Raw genomic sequence first — 8,239 nt, 5'->3', positions numbered from 1 at the left:
ACACATACACACACACACTCATACACACACACATACACACACACACAGCAGGAGCTGCCCATAGCAGGCCTCTGCTAGAAGCCCAGCACCAGTGAATTACACATGTGGGATTTCTTGTTAAAGGAGGTATTGATCAGATAAGCTGTAATAGCTCATGTCTAAATACAGACTCCAATTGTGAAGCTCTGCAGTACAGGGTGATAATGATCACCCACTTATTAAGAACCATATCTCAAATATGGCTGCTGACCCCTCAGGTGCTCATAAATACACCAGGGCCTGAAGCACTGCATGCATGGGCTCCTAGAGATGAGGCTGTGTATACTCGACTCTGTCTCCTCAGGGGTAAACAGAGAGGGCTCCCAAAGGCTCTCAGGAGCCTGGAAAGAACTCCAGGAGACTTGGTAGGCTTAGGTTTAGCCTTGTTGAGAAGCCTGTTTGTTACTCTGTAAGATGTGTTTGAATGATAATTTCTCTAACAAAGAATTAACACACACACACACACACACACACAAGGGGGCGGGATTGTAGGGGGCAAGAAAGTACATCTTATGCAGGAGAGAGGATTAGAAATGTTCAGAGCATAGCAAGGAGATGGCTAAGTCAACTGAGTTAGTTCCCTGGGATCTGTGTAAAAGCAGGGCACATACAGTTGCAGCAACATATGCCTATAATCCCAGAGCTGATAGAGAAAGAAGATGGGAACAGACATATCCCTGGGACTCAGGGACCAGCCAGAGTAGCCAAATTATCAAACTTGAGACTTGATGAGGAACTGTCAAAAACTAAAGTGAAAAGTGACTGAGGAAAGATACGTGGCGTCAACCTCTGTCCTCCATTCATTTCTGCACACATGTGCACACACCTACAAACACACAGATGCACAGAAAGAAATCCTCATAACATCCCTAAAACCAAACTATACTGATGAACCTTGATGGGATGTGCCTGTTCTGATAGGCTCCTGAGGACAAGGTGAAAGAGCATGTCCCTGTCCAGGAGGATAGCTTCCACCTCAGGGCTGAGGGTGGTGCCACCAGCTCCTTACCTCAGAAGCTATCCTGGTCTTACAGTTTATCTCCCTTCTAACTTCTGAGCACCCCCACGTATCACCAGGAGGTGAGACAAGATAAAATCCATCTGTGTTCTCTTGACTCCTTGAGCCACAGCTGAAGTATCTTAGAGCATCTGTAAACCTTCAGCAGATATGCTTGACCTCCAGCAGGTGTGCTCACTGGAATGAGGGTTCCAGATAGGGTTGTTCCTAAAGCAATCCATTATTAGCACAAGGTAAAACAGAAGCATTCCATCAACAACCACCCAATATGAAAGAAGTCCAGCAAACAAATGTGTCAGAGATTCCATCCACAGAGAATGCAGAGACTCAAAGACCCAGAGAGCAAAAGGCCAAACCCATAGCACAGCTCCCAGACACTCCTCCCGAGTCATCAGACTCTTCCAGGAGTTTTGAGGCTCTTCACATCAGCTTGCTCCAGCCATGCAGCCCTTCAGTTGCTTAAATGGGATACACACATGTCCACTGGAGAGTTTTCCTGGGTATCTTCTCAGTGTGAGAAAGATCATTATCCCTCTGCTTATGGACTACACTCACTCCTGAGACAGACCAGCTACCCCCTTCAGGCTGCAGGCGTGATCATATTCCCACAAAAGTAGGGATGACAAATCCACTAGACCATGTGGAATCCAGGTCCCTCTTTCCCAGCATCCACCACAGGTTCCAGTGACTCTTCTTGGATTCCACGTGAGATCCCTTCAGCACAGGGAGGACAGTGCAGACACCCACTCAACTCTAAACCACAACCCCACTTCCCACCTGTAGTGTTTGAAGGGGAAATACCTGCCGTAGCTTCATCTGTTTAAAATGCTTGGTCTTCAGCTGGTAGTCTTATTTGAGAAGGTTGCAGAACCTTTGGGAGGTGGAACCTCTATGGAGGAAGTGGGTAACTGTGATCTGGCCCTGATAGCCTCCCAAGCCAACTTCCTGTTCACTATCTGCATCCTGATTGTGGATACAGTGTGACTAGCTGACTCCCACCCCTGCTGTCATGCCTGCTCCTCCCTGATGGACCATTTCATAAATCAACATAACACACCTGCACAGCCCATGTGAGGGTAACACGAAATCAATGAACCCACAGAGGCAGGTGTGAATGAATAAAAACAAGCAAAGCATTGGAAACTGGAACTGGCTCTCTCCCAAGACTCCACAGGCTCAAGGAACATCTGGGAAGAGCTCGAGCCAAAAGAATGCGCCAGCCCGAGAATCAGGGAATAGGAAGGAGTCCTGGGAAACAGGACATGGCTGTTACAAGCATGAACTCAGGACATGGCTGCTACACTCAGGAACTCCAAACGCTGCAGTAACCTTCACAAGATCAAGCTGGTCAAAAACTTAAGCATGAAAGGGCTCCAACTCACTAAATAGTCAAGAATGACCCTAAATTCTAGATCCTCCTGGCTCAACCTCTTAAGTGCTGGGACAAGAAGTACAAGCTACTCAGCTAGGCATAGAAACTGTATTCTGTCACTCAGTGGGTTTTGCTTGTTTTTGTTTAAGTTTATGCACCATGGAATGCTGAACCTTCCTTTGCTTTGTAGAGGAAAAAAGCAGAAAGAAACACAGCATCCGAGCTGGCGCACATCTGAGCTCTGTGGCCTAACACAATGTCCTGCAATGGTCTTGGTGGAAGAGGAGCCTAGATGAACACAGCAGGCTAGAAGCAACTGCAGTGAATCTGCATGGCAGACAGCACCGTTCCATAAGGGGTTAGAGGTGTGGGGAGAGCAGGCACAAGAGTTCATAGATCAACGGGGGCCACCCACACCAGCTATTTATTCCAGAGGCCCTGAGGGATAAAGAAGTCTTCCATATCAGGTTCACGGCCAGTCCTGGTTTGGCACTCATGGGACAGGGGTAGGGTAGACTTGGTTCAAGACACTCCAGACCACACATTCTAAGAAGCCTTCCCCGTGCCAATCTCCACATGACTGAGAATCTGGTATCAGCCCTGCTTGGGGACAATGGCAGGGAAAAATCACATCAAATGTGTCCTCCATATTTCCATTTTTGCCTTCTTAAAATCATTTCCTATGTATTCTATTTGTTCTGTGTGGTTGTTTTCATGAGTTTCTGTGCATGGCATGTGCTCTTGGTGACCAGGTATTCTGGAACTGGAGATACAGATGGCTGTGACCCACTATGTGGGTGCTGAGAATCGAGCCTTGGTCCTCTGGAAGAGCACTATGTGCCCTTAACTGCTGAGTCATATCTTCCAGTCCCCTTTGATCTTTCAATGTTTGTACATGCATTGGTGCACATGCATGTAAGTTAACAGCATGTGGAGGTTGGGGACAGCCTGGGTGTCACACTCTGGAACATTGCTGGTCTCCTCTGGGGCAAGGCCTCTCCCTGACCTGGAGCTCAGCCCTTAATCTAGTCTGGCTGGCCTGTAAGCCCCAGCCTCCTGTTCCTCCTACTACTACTGGGATTTGCACACAGCCATGCCCAGCATTTCCCAGGGCTCTGGAGATCAAACCCAAGTCCTTGTACTGTTGAGGAAAGCACTCTGCTGACCCCTACCCCCCTCATGGACCAGCCTTCAGTCAGCTGACAGGAGACTGTACATATGGGGGATCAACTGTCAGGGGATACTGCCTAGCAAGGGGAAGAAAAAGAGTTCCTGAGTCACAAAAGGTAGAGGACCCTCAGGAACAATTGGATTAGTAGGAACAAACTATAAGGGGGCACACTGAGCCCAGCCCTGTGACCAGTGAGACCATATGGGGGTGAAGACTGTAGATGGAGGTGCATGAGAAAGAAGGACAGGTTTACAGTATAGAGACAATGCACCACACTAAGGTGTCAGCCCAGGCTGTCTCACTGCTGCCCGAGTACACAGAAACCCAGCTCTGAGGTGCACTGCAGGCTTAGGAAAAGTCAGCACAGCACAGATTTCAGTTATAACAGCACACACACCACAGTGCCACGAAGCAGAAGGCACAAAGTTGAGAAGGGGTGCCTGAGAAGTCTGTTACCCGCTCAGTGCTCTCTGACCTGACACTGCCTTGAAAAAACTCCTCAAGAGCCTGGTGGTGTTGGAGTACTCTTTAAATCCCAGAACTCGAGAGGCAGAGGCAGGTGGATTCCTGTGTGTTCTGAGGCCACCTGTTCTACAAAGTGAGTTCCCGGAGACCCAGGGCTACCAAGTGAGACCCTGCCTCAAAAAGAAAACAAAACAAAATTTAAAAAACCAAAGCCCACTGGCACCGGCAATGTAGTTCAGTGGGTGAGGAATGTGGTGATCTGAGTTTGACCCCTGACACTCACATGAAGAGAAAACTAACCTCAGAAAGTTAAGTGAAAGTAGAAGTGACCTCTATAGTGCACTCTGTGGCACATAGCCACTTATAAAATTAAGTGACCTTTAAGAAGTCAATTAATTAAAAAAATTAAAAGCCTATTGAAAAAGAAGAGCTGTCAAGATGGTTCCAGTCTAGAGTCCCTGGGTTCGATTCCCAGCACCCTCATGGAGGCTCACAACTGCCGATAACTTAGTTCCAGGGGATTTGATGCCTCTGCTGGTTTCTGCAGGCACCAGGCACAGAAATACATGTAATGCAAGCACAACACCCATGCATGCACATATGTACACATGCATGTGTACACAAAAGGGACAGCACACTTTTGCATACATGCACACATACACACCACACACATACACAAAGGGGAATAAAGCTTCCCCTAAAAGAGGGACACAGAGAGGAGGAGAGGGGGAGGGACAGTCAGATGGAGAGGGGGAGGGGAAGGGAGAGAGAGGCAGGGAGGGAATGAGGAAGAGAGAGAAAGAGGGAAAGAGGGAAAGAGGGAAAGAGGGAGAGTGAGATTAGAGCCAAGTGGAGCCATCTGGACCTCAACTCCAGAGCTGAAGCCCATTGTCACCCCTGACCTTGATGTACTATGACCTGAGACATGTTGCCCTCTTGTCTTAAAATGCCCACAGCTGGGCTCACTCACTCATCCCTTCTGTCACCCATGCACAGAAGGCTAGCCCACAGTGAAATATGAATGTCTCCCATGGAATTTAGTTACTGGGGACCCTGGGACGTAGGCATAAGGTATGAGATCTGAGGTGGTCTCCCCCCCAGTACGCTGTGGTACCATTTCCCTGCCGCTCCTGGGATGCCCTGTGATGTTCAGCACACCAATCTGCTGGTCCAGGACCTGAAGGACATATGAACACCACGGACACAGGAGCACCAACACTCCTCTCCCGTTTGTTCTCAGACCTGAGGTCTGGCCTGGGCGAGCCTGGAGACACAGCTTCCCTGGAGTTCTGTAAATGCCTCTGGGTAAAATGCACAGCCCATGGCTCCCCTCACATCCCAGCCACCCCGGACCAGGACCGCTAGAGGTAGCCTTGACACCGAAAATACACGGTGGGAATGGTTCTAAGGAGCTGACACTAAGCCTGCTGCCCTGCCTCATCCAACAGACTCTTGTGTGCACTTTCTCTGTGTGGGGATAGGTGTGGAACCTGGGTGGTATACAAGCTCAGGGCTCTCTGGGATGGACGTGGAGTTTGCACATGCTCGGTGAGTACTGGGAAGACCCTGGGCATCACATAGAACAGGGACAGCAGGCCAGCACTCCCTATCTCCTCCAGGCTCTGGTGCTCATCTCCAGCATAGGTCCTGTGCCCAGGATGGCCCTATTGATGCTACTGACCCAGATCCACAGATAGAAAGAAGATGGTCCCAATGCAAAGGCCAGCTGGGAGTTAACATCTCACAGCTCAGCTTCCAGGTGGATGGTCCAGTGTCCACAGGAGGAACTCACAAGAAGAAGTCCCTCCCCCAAGTAGATATAGGCTTGGGGGCGTGGCTCATGGGTTGAACCCATGTTTAGAACCCTCCAATGTGGAATTGTGGGGGTGTGGCCTAGGGCTATAGCACTTATCTCCCATTCAGAAGGTCCTGGTTTACATCCAAACACACTGCAAAGGAAAAAAAAAAGTGTAGGTGGCCCTAGGAATGTACCATGGGTTAACGAACTCCAGCCAAAGCCCAACAGGGAATACGAGGATTGCTCCACAGTGATGTCTTTCAGGTTCAAAAGGTGTTGAGTGGGTGGGGCATCATTGCGTCTGAGAGGCAGAGTGCCTTGAGGTCACGCCCTACCTGAAGACAGGCAGAAAAAGCTCACTGCCATTGGTCATTCCCTTTGGCAAGTGTTCTACAGCTGAGAAGGGTGGGTTCCAAGCTAGCCATGACCCTCTCCGGCAGTATTTAGTGCACTCAGAGTAGTGCTTCAGGTCTGTCCAACTTCTTCAAGCTACACCCACAGGACAGTGGTGGGTTCATTCATCAGTGCGGGACAAAGAGTTTGTTCGGAGCACAGCTGTGAGGAATTTAGGGGTACCTGAGGCTTGAACAAGACCTGATCCTGGGCTGACAGGCAGCCGAGCTGGAGAACTGGCATTCTAAGAGTGACTGTCTGAACCCCTCCCAGACTGGCAGACTTCTGTGTGTATTCGTGAGCTGGGGTCCCAGATGCAGCTCAGAATTGGAGTTGTGCCTGGACTTTGGTGTTGGCTTAGCCTCCCTCAGAGTGCCTAAACTCCTCTGGTTTATGGTAAACATTTTCTGGTATAGTCTTGAGACAGAGTGTAGTCCAGACTCGCTTTGAACACACTGTAGCAAATAAAATAACCTTGAATTCCAAATCCTCCAACCCTTCCAGAATCCTGTGATTACCACCTTCAGCTGTGACCATTTTATAGCAGCATAGGATGCATCTGTGTTATAGTAAGCTTTGGAATTCAGATTGTTCTTAGAATTCCGATTTCCTTATTTCCTGAACGGAGTTTTGTGACATAATAAAGAGTTGGGAGTTACAAGAGAATTACTTTAGAGTAACACCAGGGAGAGTTAACACTAGTGGTACCCACATGTGCTCAGTGAAGATCAAGAGTGAAGCAACTCAGTAAAACTGGGAGGACTCAGTTCAAGGACAGCCTGAGTTACCTATCTAAGATCTCAACAACAACAACAAATTTCATTTTTTAAATTTATCTTTGAGACAAGGTTTAACTTTGTAGCCATGGCTGTCCTGGGAGTCCCTGTGTAGACCAGCTAGCTGGCCTCGAACTTACAAATATCCACCAGGCTCTGCATCCCAATTGATGGACTTAAAGGCATGTGCTGCCTCGCACAGCCATTACTTAATTTTTAATTGAACATGCTGGCATACACTGTTAACCCCAATGCTCAAGAGGCAGAGGCAGACAGATATCTGGTTACCAAGCCAGACTGATCTACAGAGTGTTTCAGAACATCCAGGGCTAAACAGAGAAACCCGGTCTCAAAAGATAAACAATAAAAAATAGTTATTGAAAAAATAGTGAAATGATTTGATGGTTAGAGGAAGAGACCCAATGGACAGTGGGCACTGCAGAATCTGGCTTCTGAACTGTGAGTAGACACCGTGGGATTAGGGTGGGGATTCTCATCTAGGACTGGTAGTCAGAGGGTAGCCTCAGGAATGGAAGACATAGTCATTAGTGAGAATTCTCAATCAAGAGGATGCTGTAGGATGGTGTTGAGCAGTTCATGCTCCACAAAGCTAGATGTCCCAGAAGCCAATGAGGCTGAGCTGTGAGGAAGGCAGGTCTTCAGGGGAGAGAAATGATAACCAAAGCCACTAAGAAATTCTTCAAACATAGCATCTGTTAACCAAATATTGTATTTACTGAGAGGCTCTGAGAGATCCGAGGAGTGAGGAAAGCCCATAGTCCATGTTCTGACTTGCAAGAAGGTGTGAGAAAGATTGTGTTCTTCCTGTGGAGCCTGTCCTGGGAGCAGCCCTCACCTAAGGCCCAGCTCCCACTGGAGAAGGAGGCAGCTGACTCAGGTCTTTGCACAGAACTCTAGCTGGATGAACAGCATGTCTCTCCTCTCTCTTGTAAGAAGCATGCAGATGCTGGTCCTGGTGCCCTTCCCAAGATAAAGGGACGGAGAGCACAAGGTGAGGGCTGCCAGGTTTCTTTAAGGAAGTGTCTGAGGTTTGTTTGTTTTTGTGGTTGTTGCTGTTGTAGTTGTTTTTTTATTGGATTTTTTTAAATTTACATTTAAAATGTTATCCCCTTTCCCAGTCCCCACCCCACCCCCGCCAGGAAACCCCCTATCCCATCCCTACTTCCCCTGCTTCTATGAGGGTGTT

This window comes from Grammomys surdaster, unplaced genomic scaffold, assembly GCF_004785775.1.
Source record: "Grammomys surdaster isolate TR1022 unplaced genomic scaffold, NIH_TR_1.0 1026, whole genome shotgun sequence".
NCBI classification, from domain to species: domain Eukaryota; kingdom Metazoa; phylum Chordata; class Mammalia; order Rodentia; family Muridae; genus Grammomys; species Grammomys surdaster.
This window is presented reverse-complemented; position numbering follows the sequence as displayed.